The following is a 20,934-nucleotide window of genomic DNA, read 5'->3' on the forward strand; positions in this document are numbered from 1 at the left end:
AACCTCTATCAACATTACAGAAAGAATACAGTTTACTAAGTACATGAGCTACAAGCCAGGAAGTCTTGCCTCAGACGTGAAATCTCGACATAGTTTTAAACGTCATCATCACAGCTTCAGTGTGCAATACTGAAATAACACCAGCAACATGCTGATTAGTGATTTAATATACATGAAGTGCATTAAAAGTTGTGAAATGTTATATTACCAATTAAATTAATCTAGCAGCAGTAATAGCAGAAGCAGTAGCAATCCATAGAGGAATCCCAGCACAGAAGATAGAAATGCCTTCCTAAACAGAACATGACTGACCCCCATTTGCTGAAATATTGACAAAATGAAAGAAAAGGCTTCTGATTTAAAGAATACCCTTTTCCTAATCCATTAAAATTTAAAGTGTGTGGATGGCCTATTTCTGCTATCAGAATGATCTCAGTGTCAGAAACATGGTATTTTCTTTTAATATAATACCTAAATGGAATATTTATAGGCAATTGCTAAAAGGTTAGCCTTACAAAAACTGAAGAAGAATTATCAGCTATGGAAGCTTCCACAATATGAAACTGGTTGCTAAGGAAATAATTGCATTCCAGTATCCAGCATTTGGGAAAACTTCTTAGAATTATGTATTCAGTGTACAATTTTAAATTTCTGATGCTGATAAACATTAATCTTGGAACAATAATAGGCATAATACAGCCAAAGTAAAACACATATAAATGTCATTGGTTTCACTGAGAGTTAACTTAAAGCATGCCCACCATCTTCTTGAAGTGAAGGCTACTTCCAGTGGGTCATACTTGATAGGCTTGTGGTAGGCTGTGGGACATGGGTCCTTACATTGCACCAAACCATGACAGTGTTTTTCTGCAAACTATTCACATGAACAGCAATTTATAGTTGGCAGACAAGCAGTTAATGTGTGAAGGTGGAAAAAAGAGGGAGGGGAAAGAGAGTGCATATAACCTTGAAACCTGATTGTGTCATAGTAAGCCATGGTGAACCTGTGTGTACTTTCTTTGCATGCTAGAGCTACTGTTTTTTTAACTGCAGAAGTCCAGATTGACATGTTCATGATATAAATGGAGCTGCCATTATCCAGGCTGCAAGTTGCAGCTGCTCAGGGGACACTAGGAAAGAAGAATAGGACCTGGTGAGTCTGGCATTCTCATGGTGCGTGGCTTCCCTGCAGTTTGGGGTCCTTGTGTTTCCTTGCCATTTGGAAAGGAGGGAGAGGGCCCCAAGATGATTAGCCGTCTGGCCATTGGGGCGGGCCAAGGGGCCAGGCCATGTGTCCTATTTACAGGGATGCATGAAGGTCCTCGGTCTCTTACCTTCCCTAAATATCTACCTTGGTGTTGGTGTCCTTTATTCTGCGTGGCACATGTCTCTTTGCAGTGCAATCTAATCCTTCAACTGCTTCTCAAAGATAATCTCTCATTAAGCTTGGGTTAAGTTTTCTTTCTTTTTTTTGGACTGTTTTTTTAAACAGACTGCATCTCTTAAGAAGAAACAAAATTAATCCCACCACACTGATACATTTATCTGGAATTCTGAGAAGAATAGTGACTTGCTACATAAGAGAACGGAAGTCAATAAATCTTCTCAGTAGTTATATGCTATTTTTTTCTTTCTCATTTTTTATGTTAATAATCTTGGATCTTTGCTATTAGGGAACAATGTACTTCTACTCTGGAAAGCAGTCATAATTATAGTCCTGCTGTTTACAATAGACCAATCAGGATCAAGTACTTTTGAGTACTATGTGGCATTTAGCAAGCATTGGAAAATGAACTTCAAGATAAAGAATTCTTCATTCTGAGAAAATCACCACTACCATAAGTGTGTTTAACTTTCCATTAGATTTAATTAATGTATGCCTTTTAATTAATCTCTTTTTTAACCTTGGAAAGATTATGATACATCTAAGTAAGTGAGCAGCATGCACAAAACATTTTGCTATTGATTTGTAGTACAGCTTTTTAAATAACTCTCAGTTTTCTTGTGAAACTAAAATCCAATCTGCTGGTTTTCTGTCATCTCTAAATATGCTTCCTCGTGTGTTTTCTATAACAAAGTCTGTTTTAAAAGAATATCAGCTGCAGATTTGTACAGGCATTTGAGAGAAGAATATGTGATTGATTAGATGTCATAGTGAGGAATGGTATATAAATTGAATGAGTGAATAAATAAACAAATTTGCAATCAGAGAATCTTAGCTAGCAAAAGTATATACAATTAGTCATAAGAAACATCAAACATCCCAGGAGTGGGAAATTGGTGTTTTTAAAAATTTATTTGTATCTCATCTTTCTCCCCAGTGGGGACATATAGTGGCTTACATTGTTCTACTTTCCTTCGTTTTATGCTTATAACAACCCTGTCAGGTAGGTCAGGATGAGAGTTTGTGACTGGCCCAAAGTCAACCAGGAAGCTTCCATGACAAATGGAGATTTGAGCCTGGGTTTCCTGTATCCTAGTCCAACACTTTAACCAGTACATTATGCTGGCTTTCAAATGAAAACCATTATATTCTTAATTCTGAATACGTAGGGTTATGGTAGTGTTATAGATCTGGTCAGAGGAATAGTTGCTGATATTGACTAGGAGTAGGCACTTCAAAAATTATCATTTTAAATCTGTACTGTATGTGCAGGATTATTGTGCACTTCAAATGTCAGGAAAGTATTTGTTGTATAAGAAGACAATGTTAGGGAAAATTTCCTTTTTCATTAATGTCAGATTGAATGTCTGCTCATTCTCTCTTAAAGAGGGAAATAGGCTTTTCTGGGGCATCTGTTTTGTCCTTAAATGGCACCAAAATTTCAGCAGATCTGGCAAACGGGGGGGGGGGGCAATATTTTGGCCCTCGAAGAAAGAGCCGCACCACCACCATTTTTCTCCCTCCAAGTTTAATAATGGGAATAACTTTGTATAGAAAGAAGGAGAGAAAGAAAGTCCTAATGGTCTAACAGTTCTGTTCATTCTGCCTGTTCTGTTGTCATGCAGGCAGGAAGTTAGCCAATCAAGACACTGGAGGAGATTACTTGAAAAACATGGGGGAGTTTCTATTCTATGCTAAATATATCTTTCCTCCAATGCCCCCTGTAAGATACTCTTCATATCCCTTTGAATGAAGCACACTATAGATCTTGCATATTCCAACAATCTTGACAGAGCATGCCACTGTGTCTTCATAATTGACGAAGAGGTAGGTGGGCAGAGAATGGGCGAGGCAAGTCCGAGTGAGGGGCCAGTCTGGGTGAGGGGAGCGGGGGGATCCTCGACATGCTGCCCCTGCTCCAAGCCCGGCAGGGGAACCGTTGAGTCGGCGGGGAGGGGGGCAGATGGTGGAGGCTTCCCTGTGGGCCTCGGAGAAGGCCTGCCACATCGCCAACACGGCTGGCCTACCCTGAGGCCTGCAGGGAAGCTGTGGAGTCAGTGGGGAGGGGGCAGGTGGGGGAGCCTTCCCTGTGGGCCTCAGAGCAGGCCCGCCATGGCGGCGATGTGGCAGGCCTACTCCAAGGCCTGCAGGGAAGCCGCAGAGTCGGTGTTGACGGAGGCAGGCTGGGGAGGCTTCCCTGCAGGCCTCAGAGCAGACGCGGCAGGCCTGCTCCATGGTCCCCAGAGAAGCCACAGATTCAGTGGGCAGGGGGACAGGTGGGGGAGGCTTTACTGTGGGCCTCAGAGTGGCCTGCTCCGAGGCTTGCAGGGAAGCAACGGAGTTGGCGGGGAGGGGGGCAGGTGGGGGAGGCTTCCCTCTGTGCCTTGGAGCTGGCTCCAAAGCCGCCAGGGTAGCCGGGGAGGGGGCGGTCAGCCGAGGGAGGGTTCCCTGCATGGGGGTGTCCCCGGGGGGTGCCAAGTCACCGTTGCAGCCCCCCTTTCAAAGCCCACTCTTACCAGTGGGCTTTGCAGCCTAGTAAATAAATAAAACAATATCCCTAAACATTCAATCAATGAATTAAACAGCTGTCAGCACCAGTATATGATTACAGTAGTTATACAGATATTGAATCAAGTTATTAACCTTCCAGTACTGAGTTACCCTGAATGTGAGTCACCTTGAAGAATCACGGAAAAGTTATTGTTGATAAAATTCATGAAAATATGCTTCTCCCCACATTTATCATTTCATCATCCAACAACTGAATCTGTGACAGAAATTCTAAGAGCCTTGTATATTATCTCACAAATATTGGTCATTTTTTATGGTGAAAGGGCCCAAGGAGCTCTAGAAGTTCAAAGAAGCCAGTGTCTTCTGGAAATCAGATGGCTGTTTGAGTTCCTTAAGCAGTTCTCTTTTTTAATCTAGGGATCCACCCTTTAGTTTCATGGTAGATGCTTTTCCCCTCACCTTCCCACACTTCTAGCATCAGAAGGCCAAACGATCATGGAAGTCAGGCCACACAACATCTATTGACATTCATAGATGACATGGAATCCTGCCATGTTGGGATTGTTTTAAAGTCTTTTAATGGGTATTTTAATGGGGATAAGACTACTGTTACCTGCCACAAGCCTATGGGGAGTGGCATGAAATAAATCTAATAATAATAATAATAATAATAATAATAATAATAATAATAATAAAAACAACAAGAAAGCAGCAGCAGAAATATCCACGTTTGTAGATAATCATTTAGGATGATGAAAACCCCACAGAAAGCAAAGAATTCTAGACAGATCTCTCCGGAGTAGAGGATATGCAAAAATGGCACAGGAGATTCAAGATCAGAAAGCATAAAATGATATATATTTTGATCACAGAAGTTCATCTTCATATAAGAACAAAATAGCCATAACTGAAATGTTTTTATATGAACCCATGGTGTGGTCACATTTCGGAACAATATATGCAGTGCTGAGTGCCTCATCCTAAGGATTCATACAACAGAAGAAGTCATGACTGACTCGGGTTACTTGAAAAAGGGAATAAACAGTTTAATGAGCAAGAAATCTGTCTGTGGTTATTCACTATGATAGCTTAAAGGGGCAATGACCAGAAGCTCCTTAATGCCAGTTGCCAAGGTGGAAGACTGTTATCTTCATTGCTTAATTTGTATTCTACCCAGAATCATAGGGTTACCCGTTAATGGAAAAGTATGTTGGAATCAATGACTTTCTGGTCTAATCGAGCAACAGGCCTATTCATATGTGCTGATATTACTACAAGACCAATCATTTTATGTACTGAATGTAACAAAGGACACTCTTATCTTAAAGTGTTTGCAATACGGAGAATAAAGAAAAAGTGGTTGCAATATGGAGAAAGACCTTAAAATTGTTTTGACAATTATTAAATATGAAGGCTGTAATTTTTACAATATTTTTTCTTTTAAAATGTACAGTCACAATAGACAAGTACATCACTAAACTGAGTCATTTCCTGCAGAGCCTTTTAAAAATAATTTACAGTTAAAAGATAAGTGATCATTCTAAAGGTGGTGACTAAATGGCAGATTGAATATAAAAATCGTGTCTCTTGCCTGATATAAATTATATTGTCGGTTACTGTCAATGTCTCTGTGAAATGGATTAAAATCTTTAGCCTTCGGCATGAAAGTACACTAATCAATGATTCTATTAAATGATGTCACTGTAGAAACAGATTCTTTTCTTTCTGTTAGTGAGTAATAGTCTAATGCAGGGGTAGTCAACCTGTGGTCCGCCAGATGTCCACGGACTACAATTCCCATCAGCCCCTGCCAGCATTTGCTGGCAGGGGCTCATGAGAATTGTAGTCCATGGATATCTGGAGGACCACAGGTTGACTACCCCTGGCATAAGAACAGTTTTTGAAAACCTCTGTGTGACAGACTGGAGTCTGTCCTACCCTTGAATGGAACACAGCCCACAGCTGATCCTACAGCTGTTCCAATCATGTTTTTTTGGGGGGGGGGGTGGAATGGCGTGGAAGGTTTTAAGGGCAGCACAGCAGCAAGGCTTGCAGATCTGCCTCTTGAAAAGTGCAGTGATTGTTTGTCTCAGACTGCAGGACTGATTTTCCTCTTTTTATCTCCGTTGTGGATTCCCGTGGGATGCTGCAAGTTGCGCCAGTCATTCCACAGTCGGGTATTGTCCTCCTCTCTCACACACTACTTTTGTGATCACTGCTTCTTTTGAGTTAATTTTTGTTCCACTGATAGGGACACACAAAGTAGTTTTGAGGGCTGACCTTTTGCAAAGTATGACTGCAGATTAAAGCAAAGGAAGCGGGAGTGGTAGGCAGGGTGGATACATGTCAGAGACAACCCCATTTCTGCCTCAGTTTCCAAATGATCCATTCTTCAAATATTTCTCCCCCTGCTAGCAGCCTATCTACCTTGCTTTCTAGATGCTCTCTGCCAGGCCTGGTCATCTCCCCCTTCCTACCATTTCCATCTACATGTCTTCTGACCCACCTCTGGACAAAGAGAGAGCACAGGGAAGCCAGGTGACACAGGCATGGCTCCTGTGGAGTGTTGCCATGTGTGCTGTGCAGGGGCGGCCCTTTAAAGAAGATCCTTTTCACTGCTATTATTTACCACTGTTTCATTCACAGTGCTATTTTTTTCTTATAATTTCTGGATTCTTGTCTTCTTGGCATCATCACATGAATGATCCCAGACAAACCAGGATCATACAGTGAATGAGATAACAGCACAACACTAAAAATGCACTCTTAAGCAGAGCTGCTGCAGTAACTTCTGGTCTAATTGATTTGTTTGTTTATTTATGCCTTTTATAGCCTTCCTTTCTTACTGAGAGTGGAGGTAAATTACCCAGTGTAATTCAGTCCAACCCACAAAATTGCACAGCAAATGACTAGCGAGATTTAAATACATGATAATGTCACTGCAACTATACACACACAGCAGTGTGGAGAATGATTCCTGAATGGGTAAAACTTTAGATTTCTTTGACAGCAATTAGAGGAAAAATTCTCAAGGTCTGCCATAATCCCATGTAGGCAGCTACTGTTCTTCAGAGTGCTTTGAATAAAACTTAGTACAAAGGAAGTGTTATGTATTTCTTAATAATTTTGGAGACACATTGAATTAACTAACTTGAAGACTGGCAACATAAACAAATCCTGCTAAAATTATGATAAATAAGCAGGGGAATTTGAAAAGACTAGCAAGTGGAATTTTATTTTTCCTTCCCCCACTATTTCCTCTTTCTCCTCCCTGAAAGCTTTTATGATTTCTCCCTTTTTCCAGTTTCCTTGTCTCCTTTCCATCAACCAGCTAATCTACCTTTATCTGCTGCGTTGTTTTCTATTTTCCCTCCTTCATAGAATCATAGAGTTGGAAGGGGCCATACAGGCCATCTAGTCCAACCCCCTGCTCAACGCAATCAGCCCTAACCATCCTAAAGGTTGGTTCCTTCCCCTCCTTCCCTCCCCTTGGCAGCCCCTGCCCAGGAAATGGCTTCATTGTGACCGTTTATGCACTGGGAACTTCACTGCCCCAGCTCCCATGCAGGAGCACAAATTGGGGTTGGATGAGGTGCACCGGGCCAAAGGCTCCCCTGTGTGGGTTCAGGAAGAAGTGGGGCAACCTGCCACGACTAAAACTCCAGCCTGCAGCCCAGCATGAAACCTCCAGTGCATAAACGGTCTGTGTGGTGCCAGTTGTCAGGTTTGGTTGCAGATACAAACTTAATGTGCTTACAGGTAGGGCAGATATTTTGCATGAATCTGGTTTAGGTCTGAGGGGAATTAAACTTTTGATCTCAGTTTCTGTCCATCATGCCACTTCTTCTGAATCCTAATTGCACTACAGATGTAAAGACCATTCAGCCCTGTCTCCTCATTACAGTCATTCTCTTTTATCAGGGACATGTATGCTTACTAAAAGATACTGGATTCCCTACATGGATATATCCAACTTTTGGAAATTCACCTGTTCCATTCAGATGTTGGAGATTCATATGGGTTGCATAGCCTGCCAGAGAAAATCAGCCGAGATTATTCAGTTTGGCAAACAGATGAGCTTCTTTAAAGATTAGGGACTAACCATCTATCAGCTGACACAATAGCTGAAATAACTCAGAAGCTTTCCTGCAAGACTCCTCTGTAGGCAAACACTGTCTTGTAATTGCTTGTCCTAATAATCTGGGTGCATTGCAATATAACTTTTGATCCTCCCTGGTCTTCTGTTGAACTATCCGATTAAGCCATTCATCTCTGGATGGTATGGGGTTGATGTAAGTTGTTTCATGCCACACATGACCCATAGCTACTGCATCAAAGTGGACATAAAGGAGGTCCTGAGGTCACTTATGATCTCATTAGGAAAACTGAATCTGCAGAAAAGAGACAGCAGGGCATTCACTACTTTGTGTGCCTCAATGTTGCTCAAAGGCACTGCTTCCAGAAATAGCAACAAAACAAATGTGTGTCAAGATGCATCTGCATTCTCTTCTCATGGGTTTGTTCAGTTGTCTGATGATGCAAATTCCCACACTCCTAAATAGCACTTCTGTTATAAGCAGAGGCTGCTCATAAATGCTCTACAGATGCAAAATGCTCTGTGAATTCTTCAGATGGACCTTCTCTGGCTACGTGTATTAAACCTTTAAAAATCTCATCAACTGACTGTTCTGCAATCAGCACATTACATAGTATATTCTCTTCCATGAGCTTCCCTAGTCAAGGAAGAATTCTTGGGCTCCTGTGTTATAATTTCCTTCCCTCTTTGGCTGCAGGTCTAATTTCTGACTAGTTGTTTTTCTACAATATCTGGGTGCCAGAAATGCTCATTCTCAGTATGTTACAGAGCAAGCCCAAAGATCAGCAAAGAACCCTTTCAAATTTTACTATACTAAGGGTAGATATTTTGTCCTATCAGTCCTGGAGTTATTTAGGGCTATGTCACTCAACTTTTGCATAGCTCCTTTTTAGGAGACTCAGCTGCAAGTATCCTGATGTTGGAGAGAGTCCAATAAAATTTCTTTTTAAAGATTCTCCAGCTTCCTACATGTGTACCAAATGCACGGCTGAGATGAGAAACTGGAATGCAAAGTGTGGGGGATAATATCTGTATGCTGTCAATCCTCTATTGGTGTTAAATGATGGGCCCAAGAGTTTGGATCCACTGATATTAAGAGATAACTATTAGTCAGTCTAGTTAAAAACCATGGGGCATTAAGTCGGTACAGTTTGGCTTCATGGAATAATTGTTACAGCGGAGAGCCTGGGTGTCACTACTTTTATTATCTCTGAGTATGACCCTGTGAAACTATTCCAATGCTGTTAAATTCACTACCTAAACTAGAATTTTAGTCCCTCTAGCAGTTAACGGGTTAGATTTTACAGTTTATGTAAATGACAGACCAACTGACAGTTGTTCCCTAAATACTTTTCTGCTCTATTTAGCAGTTAATCCAAATCTCTTATCATTTCCTAAAAGAGATCATAGTCTAGGGGCTCTTTATTCCTCATTTCAGAATAGATGTCATTTTAAACCCCACATATTGGTGAGCAGATATAAATCATTCTTTCATTGTCAGCTACTTGAAAATCTTTATAAGACCTTTCAAAGCTAACTTTTAAAAGCTTCAATATCATCTTTCTGAAATTTTGGAAATTTGTTTAGACCAATAGAATAGACTTTACACCTAGCTTAGTATTTTTCAACTCAGCCCTTAATTGCAATTCTTCCATTTATAATTTAATTTCATGCCTTGGAAATTCTCTAACTCTATTTCCTTTTGGACATTTCTTCCTTTATTTCTCTTTCCCTTTCTGGAGCTTTTTGTCTTATTATTAGTATATCAAGTTCTTTCTTTTTTTATTGTCCTTTCTGTGCTAAAGGGCTAGCTTTGTTCCCTACTTTATTTTCCACATTTTGATAGGCCTTTATGCCAACTGCTCAGACTGAAATAGCAGCTTATGATTTTGGAAGACCTGGTTTCATTTAAATAATAAGGGCCATTCCACACAGCGTTAATGTTGCTGAAGTGTTACCATTGTGTAACACTATTTATTTTTCGTTATTCACGACGTGGTACATAATCTGCAAGACTCCTGCAACACTTCCGCAAAAATCACTTTGTTGTAGCGATTTTTGAGGAATCCCAAAAGTGGATTCCCCCTTTAAAAACCCGCTAGACTCTTGAGAACAACCTGCAACACATCTGAAAAAGACATGTGCATTCTCAGTATAGTGGTAGCAAGCATGTCCCTCCCTAAGCTCTCGCACCCAAGCTTCCAGCGTCGCGATCACCATTTCCCCCCCCTTAAACCGGCAAAAGCAATGAATAAGCGATGCTTCTTTGGCTGAAATCCCTCCACAAGCAATTGTCTGTAAAGTTTCCGAGCACAATACAGCCCCCTGTTCGATACTGCCTGTAATTTCAGCCAGAAATAACACTGGGGGGAGTGATTTTTTTTTTTAACTTTCAGAGCGTGTAAACGAATAAGCGCCAGTTCCTAAGCCAGCAAAAAAGGTCTTTCTGATACATCAAATGAATGAATATGCGTGGCTACTGGTCTTTTTGTGTTTTTTAAAAAAGTTTTTAAAGGGAAGTACAAACGCAACAACTAATTGGCTGATCTGTTTGATTGACGACCAGGGGCAGGAGGAAGTGCGGAAAAATATCGCCTTTGTTTCGATTTCAGCGAGACCGGAAACTTGTACGTTATGAGAACAGCACTAGTGGGAGAGCCTTTTTTTTCGATTGAACCAGCTGTATGCATTACTGAGACCGCTTTTGCTTGCAGCGCTTTTCAATAGCGCTCAGATTTAACGACATTGCCCGTTGTGCAGAATGTCCCCAGATGTTCCCCTCAGCTACAAGGAGTTCTTATGGTAGTAAGTATAAAGGCTTTGTGTTTGCTGCCATGAGGTAGATTGTGTGGTGAACCAGAAGAACAGGAATATCACTGAGGCTGGAATTGCATATGAATAACAAAAAGATTTATTTATTTACAGGTTTCAAAGAACAGATGAGCAGTATAGACCTCCAGGTAGTCAAAGGAGAACCTGGATGAGTCATGTGACCTTTAGCTAGTTAGACTCAAAACTCAGGACACCTTTATTGGCATAACAAAACATCCATATCAGATAAAATTTAGCTAAATACCGAAAGATAAGTTATACTATGCAAAACTATGCTTTCCCCTTGCGCATTGACAAACAGCATCTGTTTACTTTTTACATATTCCCAGGAATACTGGCAACTTTAGTGAGCTTCAGAGTGTGGTTTGAAATTTCTTTAATGTTTTCAGATACAAAAAGGCTAGCTGCCAGATTGGATCCTATCTCATACACAGAGCACCACCCTCACCAGCTTGCTCTTTCCCAAGAGTCTCAGAGGTAGAGCTAAACCATTCTGCTGTGCTAGCAGGCAGAGCTACCCTTTTAAATGTATGCCATTTTACTGACACCATTTTCTCAGTAGCAGAAACCTCCACATTGTCCTTCTTAATGATCCAAGCAATGTAAAAAGTTCTGCACGAAATTCTACCTTTCCAGGAGTAGATCTGAATTGCATGCCCCTTTATCACATGTCTTCAGAATCCTCCATTAAGGTGGTGTGTGTTTTCCCCCTTGGGGTTGTAAATCATTTCTTTCTAGTGTAGAATTCATCAATTCAAATGCCTCTTCTTCTGCTTTGAGGCCAGCTCTCTTGAATTGTGTGGATAGAAAGGAAACCAATTAGTACAAATTCACACTTGGGAAGCCAAGAGTAAGAGAAAAAGATTTCTTTTCCACTGCCTCTTGCTCCTGTTTTGAAGGAGCTATAAGTTTAGGCTTTAACTTCCAATGTAAGTGGGCCATAATGCACACACAGCTTTATGGGATCACTTATGGCCACAGTTCCAAGGCAAAGCTGAAACAAAGCATCGAGATGCAGAATATTGAAACCAAGAGCTTTATTGAACAGTAAGGTTGGGGGTTCAGATCCTGGTCTCCCAGTAGCTAGTTTAACATTCTAATGACTACAGCATGCCGGCTTTCTTTCCAACATTTAAACGCCTCCTGTGTGGTAACAGTCCCTGCCTGACTTCCCTAACGGCTTTGTTTCTGCTGCTGCATCCCTCCAGGGCTCTTTTGATGGGCCATATGGGGAGGCCTTTTCTTGCCCTGCTAACATTGCTGCAGCTGCCAAGCCTGGTTTTGGCACTGATGGTGGGAGTGGGGTAGGTGTGTCTCCTCCATCCCTGACATCACAGCAACCACCCGCCCTAATCCCAGAGCAGCAGTTAAGTGGGTAGGACAATCACCAGCTTGATGCGCTCCATACCCATTTCCATCCCAGGAGGCATGCCAGAAGACGTGTTCCACATCAAAAATGATATCTCCATCCTCATGAGTTCTCCCCCTTTCTGCAAGTACTTCTTGTATGAAGGGCAGAGTGCCCTTCCACTCCACATATGCAGCTCCTGCTGGAAGAAGGCTGTGGCAATATTCACTGTGGGATGCCTTTCTTCATGCAGTTGCGTTAACACAGGGATTTCAGGAAGTTGGCACAGATATGCTACTTTCCATTTTTTGGCAAGAGCTTAACTCTGTGGCAGCTTACATAGGGAAGTTCTATTTGTTTCACTTGAACTTTCAGTTTGGTGTATTTAATATCACATCTTTCAAGAAGTGTAAATAGAAATGAACAGATTTCCTCCATCTGTTCCTGTATTGTTCTATAATTTCTTTCTGTGCTGCATTTCATTCTTCTTTAATTCGAGTATAATAGATTTTTTTTAAAAAGGAATTCTGGAAATGGGTCATGTTTTCCCCAGCTGTCAGTTGTGCCAGCCCATTGTCATCCTTTCTATGTTATTAAGATAACTATGTGCAAAGGGTTAAACTACCGTGAGAGCAAAAACACATCTCAAACATTAATGCGGTGTAGATTCAGTTGGGTAGTTGTGTTGGTCTGAATCAGCAGAACTAAGTTGTGCCTTTAAGACCAAAAGTTTTATTCAAGGTATAAGCTTTCATGTGCTGACATACTTCTTCAGATACAGTGAAACAGAGTTTCCTCTACCATTACAAATAGCAAGGCAGGGTTAGTTGCCAGGAAGAGCTCGTCAGAGTCAAGATGCATAAGTAACTGAGGAAGCGTGCATGTACATAAAAGTTTAAACCTTGAATGAAACTTTGTTGCCACAAATTTTGTTCTGGGCAACTATAGCTGAGATTGGGTTAAGAGATAACAAACAGATGTGAGAATGAAATTTGTTGCCTAATTGGAGTCAAGGTGCATAAGTAACTGAGCAATAAATATAGCTAAGATTGGAATTACAGTTTTGGTATGACACGTGAATAGCAAAACTACAGAAAATAAAGGAAAGTAAATCAGCGTACAACATAATAAAGATGTTTAACAGATTCAAGAACCAAACAGGAAGGTCACAATTTGTTCAGGTTTAATTACAAGGGGGAAACATAGTTAACGAAATATGTCCAAATGCAGATGTGGGGGCTGAATGAAGTTACCAAATGTAGTGGAAAAGCAAACATTTTTCAATTTCTTGAAACAATAGTTCCACCTCCCTCACCCTAAGTAGGCCTGGTTATGAAGTGACTTTAAAAATATTTCTTTCCAATTACTGCTGAAGTGGTTTTCCTTGAATTGCACCTGTGAGATGAGCATGACCACCACAGGTCATCAAGCATGAAGAGAAGAACTTCTCCCCAGCTTACAACAGCTTTGCCAGGCATGAGAGTTTGACACTTCTTGTTACAGCAGGTCAAGTGACATCAGCCTGGTAACACTTGAACAATGGTTCCAGACTGGACATTGTGAGTGACCTCACATTTGGTTACTAAAGTGTTAATTGGTTTTCCCCTAAATGCAATTAATTTGATTGATTCATAGTAGTAGGTCCCATGTGAGAGAATGTTCCAAAATATTCTGTATTACGTAAATTCTTCATATTACCCTTGTGGGTCTTACCCCAGGGTTTGACCTCTTTGTTTTGGTATTACCTATTTTATTATCTATTGTGGGCCTTACCTTGGAGTCTGGTCTTTTTGGTTTTACTGTCTTGTATTGTATCTTCCCTTTGGGCCTGACCATCTTGAGTTTTGAACTTTGCTTTATAGTCTATTGAATTTTGATTGCGGAAACCTTCCTGTTTGTGAGTACTGAGTATTAGAAAAGTTATATTAAATATTTGATTATTTGATTATTTTCTTTCACTACTAGTACAGCTTGTTGAAAGAACCTCTTGTGGTGCAGGGTGGTAAGGCAGCAGATATGCAGTCTGAAAGCTCTGCCCATGAGGTTGGGAGTTCAATCCCAGCAACCGGCTCAAGGTTGACTCAGCCTTCCATCCTTCCGAGGTCGGTAAAATGAATACCCAGCTTGCTGGGGGGTAAACGGTAATGACTGAGGAAGGCACTGGCAAACCACCCCATATTGAGTCTGCCATGAAAACGCTGGAGGGCATCACCCCAAGGGTCAGACATGGTGCTTGCACAGGGGATACCTTTACCTTTACAGCTTGTTGTGTTGTACCTTAATAAGTATCAATGAATTTTTAAAACTTTTGGCTGATTTTTGAAAATGTTACAGGAAATTGCACCACTCCCAAGGCCTTCTTGGTTACAGTTACCTGTGTACCTTGTTTTGGAGTCTCTCTTTCCTGAATTGGGTTGAGATGCCTTGTCTTTATTCCCATATAGACCTGAGAATTGCCCCTGGACTCTTAGGACTTGAGGTAGATTCAGGGGTGATGGCAACCTACTTTACAGGGAGTGCTGGTTTAGCCTGGCTCACGGGTTTGTACTTTTGGACCCTTGACCAGTATTAACCTCTTGGGGAGACTAAAAACATTTTAAATATTTTAAAAATGTTCTCATCTAAATTTGTTTCCTGCTTGCATAGTACATACCGTATATACTCATTTATAAGCTGTGTTTTTCAGCACTCCTTTTCACATTGAAAAAGCCTTCCTCGGCTTATATGCAGGTATATACGGTAATTGAAATAACAGCCTTGTCTGGCTGTTGGAATGCAGCCAGCCAATCCTTGTATTGCCTTCTGCAAATGTGTTTGCAAAGCTGAGCTTGCCCTGGTAGCTTGTAGGACATCAACGGTTTGACTGAGGGACTCTGAGGGTGTTTCCACACAAGGACCAATGTTGCCAATTGGTTCCACAAAGCGGAAACACTATTTTTAAAAGTGCAATCTCAGCGTTACGCATACCTGCCTTTGTAGTGGAATCCAGTAGCATTTCAATCGTTCCCCACAGGTTTCCAGTCTAGAAAGGAAGCAATTTTTTTCTGTGCTTTGTTCTGCCCCTGGCCATCAATCAAATGAACCACCAATGGGCGGTTGTTATCATGCTCCCGAAAAGCCCCTTTCCCTTTAAGAACAGTTAAAAAAAAAAGAACAACACACGTTGCAATGAATATGCCTTGATTCCTCCTAACTGAGAGACCCATCTAGCTGGCATGTGAGCTGGTGAGTCTTCGTTACCATGCTACCCCAAGTGAAAAAAAAATCTCCTCCTGCATGGACACGATTTTTGGCTGAAAATAAAGGGAACTTGTACATGGGGCTGTGTTGTGCTTGGGGACTTAGGAGAGCTTTAAAGCACTTTTGTGGAAGGACTGTAGATGGAGAAGCCTCACTGGGTGAATGAAGGCTCACTGGTTTGTTGCTTTCTGCTTGCTCTGAAAAAAAAATGGCGATCACTTCGCCGGAAGTTCGGAGAAGAGAGCCAGGGGGAGGGACTTTGTTGGACCCGCAACAATGGGATTCAGTCACAAAATGATACTTGTGTTATAGGGTACATTTATTATATCTGTGAGTTCAGTGAAGCTGTGGACACTTCAGCCCTAAACAACCCACAGTTTACTAGACCCAGAAAACACTGAACACAGACAAGCAAAACTGGGGAACTAATATACATGTGTAAATAAGTATTTTCTTTTTTGTGTCCTGAATATATTACCTATAAGCTTCATTGGATCTTCTTGAGTTCTAGTGTTTTGGGAGAGGAATGAAAAAAAATGCCACAAGAGTCTGATTGGGCTTGCAGCATGGCGAGCTCAGGCAAATACCCCCCACACCTATTCAACCCCCCTTCCAGCTGTTTCAGCACTTAAAGGTGTGAGGGTTAAACAAGAATGCCTGGTCCTGCCACTGGGGGGGGGGGACACTCCAATTTGACAATCCCCCCTGAACCTCAGGATTAGGTCCTCACATTTTTAATTGCCCCCATTAAAATATAAAATCACAGCAGTGGACCCATGTCAGACCTGGGGACATTGTCACATCTAGTTGTGGCTTCACTTTATTTAGTGTGACATTCTCGGGAAACTGTTCTATAGGGTTGCAGCTAAAGGGACATGCAAAATGAACACATTCATTAACATTTCTACAATATCAGGTGTAAGGGCTGTCTACAAATAATCAGGGAGGCCTTCATTCCAAGCTTCCCTGAAGGATGATAGAATTCAAGGACCCACCTGTACTTGGAACAAAGTGGCATGTGCTGGACACCTGATACCAATCCTTGTTGAGATTACCACAAACCATGGCCAGATATTCTAATTCTCCACAACTAAAGTATTTTCCTTTCCCATGTTTTGCAACTCAGGATGACCTGGGACAATCCTCCAAGTGGCTCCCATGTGGTGGTGTAATTGAGCATCCACAAATTTCCAACAGAGAGGTGGTCCTTAATAGGCCAGACAGAGTACACCACTTGAAGGGCCCTTGTTCTAGTACAAGGCCCTTGTTCTAGTACAAGGTGTTGGATAATCAAACACTTGAGATTTTCCAACATCTGGTCTATGCAGACCTGATAGAAAACACCTCTCCGAAGCACTCTGGGAGTTTGCTTTAGTCTATGGAGAAGTAACGATTGAACACCCGGGACTTCTTCACTAAGTGAGGGATCTCTACAGCTAGACGTACTATACCTCTTCAAGGTACTTGGGATCTTATTGAAGGCTAAGAGTTGGGGTGATGGAGCATCCGGGGCTTTCCCACCAGCAAGGATGTCTTTACTGCTTGGATGGAGTACTCTGCTCTGCAGAGGGCAACAATATATGACTTGTAAATCTCTGAACTGGATTAGTGTGTATTTTACCAGCAACTTTGGTTTGTCCATTGAGCTAGGCAAGCAAAGCTCCCTGACTCCTATAGCATTCAGGCATTGGTTACAAAACATAGTACAGGTTGTACAGAGTCTTCTGCCACTATGAACAAAATGGGAGTCCCCTGAAGAGGCCTTGGGGAGGAAGGAGTGGAGAACAGCCAACCTTGGGGCCAGCCATACCCACAGGAGGATGGTTATGGCTAGGAATAGAGCTTTCTACTGCATCCAGTCTTAATGTCAGCCTTCTGCCCTCAGTTACCCCCCAAATGTTTGGAGAAGGTGCTACAGCAGTTTGACTGTCAACTGCACCTATTGTTCCCAACCTAATCTGTGCCTAGCCCTTATAAAACCATAATCAATAAAATTGTAGTCTGATTCCTCCTAGCACAGTGTTTCTGTGTCATCCTCCTCACCCCCCCTAGGATTGGTGTCCACTCTGCCACAATACATTGTTTCAGTAATTCACAGAATCAGTGTATGGAACCTGTAGTCAGAGCTTCGGATGATCCCAAGGAGATAGTAAGATTTGCTGGTTCCAGAAGAGAAAAATGGAGATGCCTGCCTCTGAGCCATCAGAAGGGTGACACTGCACAATTTTGGGTAGCACAACATCAATAGTTATAGGAGCCAGCACAAAATAATATCAAAGAAATAACTGCAACGTTCAAGAAGACAGGGTAAATTTAATGATAATCTGTGGGTTTCCTAGCTTTGATTGAGTTAGGAAGGGGGACTTCTAGCTGCCTGATAGTATTTAGATTTTGGACTCAGGAAGACTTGTCCTTGCTGAACACATTACACTGATAGATCAAGGTCAATGCAAGCCCCTGTGGTGGTGGGTAGTCATAGAGATGTCCCATCAGAGAATCCATCTCCAGTCCAGTTTTGGCCATTTGTTAGCATAGCCTGAGGAGATCCCTGACCTCTTTTCATCAAAGTATGGTATTGCTAGCTGCTACAATGGCTGCCAAAGTGAATTAAGCCAAAATGGAATCAGAGAAGACAGCACACATCTGGAAGAGGGTCCCTTGGTAACCGCCTGAATAGTCTTAGTCACCTCAAATTTCACTTTAGATAAAACTCTGCTAGCTCTGTTTCAACCATCAAATTTCCATCCTTTGGGTCTTCCCTCTGGAGCTTCAGCAGAGAGTGAAATTCATTTTCATTCTTTACTGGAGCTGCTGTTTTGATTTAAAGCAGCCCTTTAGCAATTTTCCAGTATGTTCTTTCTGCTGGCTGGTGAATAGCTACAAGCTAAGCACCCAAACAGTCAGATCCAAAAAGGCCAACACTCTATTTTGACATATTTTCTTTACAAATAAATTTCCTTACATAAAGTATTATGTGTTGGTTGGCACACTCAGCACTTTTTACTTTATGCAAGGAAAAAATAGTGATAGACTGTAACCCAAAATGTTATATTGAAATACTTGATACTTTACTAGTCCAGGAATGGGTAGCTTGAAACACCGCAGGGTCATTTACCTCAATAAGTCTGAGAAATATATGTAGTTGTAGAAGGCTGAAAAAGGGGGTTAGTTAGCCCCCCACACACTTTTCCAGGTTAATTTGCCCCACATTTTGGTTACAGAGGTTATTGAAACATACAAAATATTACATTTAAATCTGTTCATATGAAACCTCACGTTTGCAAAAGCTTGCTCACTCACATTCTCAAAAGGAAAGGCACCTCCCATTATTCATTTATCCTTGTTATGTTAGGTGCAAAGTTGTGTTTGACCCATCGCAACCCCATGGACAATGATCCTCCAGGCCTTCCTGTCCTCTACCATTCCTCGATGTCCAATTAAGTTTGCACTTAATTGCTTCAGTGACTCCATCCAGCCACCTCATCCTCTGTCGTCCCCTTCTTCTTTTGCCCTCAGTCGCTCCCAGCATTAAGTGAATCCTTCCTTCTCATGAGGTGGCCAAAGTATTTGAGTGTCATTTATCCTATGGTACCTCTTATTTAACCTTTTAATTTATTCTTTCATTAACCTGCTCTTGTGTTTATCTGAGCATTTTGGTTGTTCCCTAGACCACTTAGGTAAGTGTAAAAACACTGTTACATAAAAAGGCAGAAAATACATATGGACCACAAAAAGCACTCCTGTAATTTCCTTTCTTCATTACTTTTCCAAGATACAGCTGCATTTTTTTATTTGCTGTTGTTATGGGAACAAGTTTCAGATCCATGTAATCATTCAACTGCTACCAAAATTATATGGCAGAGTTGTGTTCTTAGTAAAATGCCATTCAATTTACACACATTTCTTGCTGGTATAGCAAAGTTCAGCCCCTTTTTAGGCTTTAATGTCTGCCTGTTTCCCATTTGCTAGGATAGATCTGACTCCAAAGCATTTAAGTCAATCTCATTCCCTTTAAACATCTAGGATTCATGGAGCCAAAACAATTTGGCATTTTCTATTATTTACCAAATCCAAATACTGTACCAATTTTGGGACTCAGGAATACCAGGAAATACCAAGAGGCATTCCGCACAATGGGAAAAATACCGTGATCAGCTCTGTATGGTCCAGCGCTTTTTTTTTGTAACGTCTTACCATAAACCTGATGTTTATCTCCGTTTTTGTAGTGTTATCGTTCTTTTCCCAGCGTTCCTCACCTGCTTCTGGTTTATGGCTGAGGAGCCATGAGTACGCTACAAACTTGCAGTGCCGCCCCCAGCTCGAGCATGCCAATCATTACTGAGAACCAGTCAGTATCACTGGTATGTGCAGAGCTCAGCAGCAACCCCCTTAATAAAAAAAAAACAGAATTAATCGTTGCAACGAATAATAATTCATTCACAGTTGCATAGGTAATCTTTAAAAAATCCACTTTTGCTTTTTTCTCCCAATACCTTAATCTCTCTCATATCCACACAATGTGAAGGAAATAGGGATGGCAGACTCCGGGTGGAATTCTAGTTCATCTCCTGCATCCCCTGAAATTACAGCTCATCTCCAGACTAGAGGGACCATTTCCCCTGGGGAAAATTTATGCCCTGGAGAGTAGATTCAGTGACATTCTACCCAACGGAGGTCTCTGCCCTCCCCCAACAGTTACCTAGCCTGGATCTGGCAACTCCACCCCCCATACCCTACCAATAGCCAGAGGGGAAGTGTCAACCCTAGAAGGAAAAAGGTAGGGGAGGGAACGCAATTTCATTGCTCAAATGTCAGAGTGGTTTGACCGAACCTAACGCATGGCTTGCTGTTCTTTCCAGCCATTCACAAACAAAACAAAAAAAAGAGGGGGGTAGTAACAAAACAAAAAAAAGAGGGGGCGTCTTTGAGCGCACGTTAACTGCAGCTCCCTGTACTTTCCAGCCCTTCAAAAACAAAAAAGAAGAGGGGGGGACTTCATTGTAAATTGGGACCAATAGTGCAGTGGTCCCCAACCTTTCCGAGGCTGGGGACCGGCAGGGCATCGGGCCGCGCCCCCGCGGACCGCGCCCGTGCGGGCCACGCCCGCGGATCAGGCCGCGCCCGCGGGCCGCGCCCACGCCGCGCCCGCGGGCCGCGCCCACGCCGCGCCCGCGGATCGGGCCGCACCCGAGCCGCGCCCGCGAGCCGCGCCCACGGGCCGCGCCCGCGGATCGGGCCGAGCGGGCGTGGCCCGCACAGGCGCGGCCCGGCCCTGATTCCCTCTCCCCGCCTCCCGCAGTAAGAAGCTTCCCGGGCCGCAAGCTTGCGGCCTGGGAAGTTTTTTACTGCGGGGGCGGGGCGGGGAGAGGGAGCCGCGGCCCGGTGCCATGGCCTTTGCGGCCCGGCACCGGGCCGCGGCCCGCAGGTTGGGGACCACTGCAATAGTGCACTTTGTGTACATACTGAAAATAATCTTTTCACAGCAAAGGTGGCAGTCTCAAAAATGATGTTTGGCAAACGAAC

The 20,934-nt window shown here is 42.3% G+C and overlaps 1 long non-coding RNA gene across 1 annotated transcript in view; it reads left to right on the top strand.

The window, feature by feature from the left end:
* Positions 1-1,060: 1,060 nt before the first annotated feature.
* Positions 1,061-20,934, top strand: part of LOC143844234 (uncharacterized) — a 33,758-nt gene continuing 13,884 nt past the window's right edge. Inside the window, exon 1 of the long non-coding RNA XR_013233879.1 lies at positions 1,061-1,153. This is a non-coding gene — a long non-coding RNA (uncharacterized LOC143844234). The remainder of the gene's footprint in view (positions 1,154-20,934) is intronic.

This window comes from Paroedura picta, chromosome 9, assembly GCF_049243985.1.
Source record: "Paroedura picta isolate Pp20150507F chromosome 9, Ppicta_v3.0, whole genome shotgun sequence".
In the NCBI taxonomy this organism is placed as follows: domain Eukaryota; kingdom Metazoa; phylum Chordata; class Lepidosauria; order Squamata; family Gekkonidae; genus Paroedura; species Paroedura picta.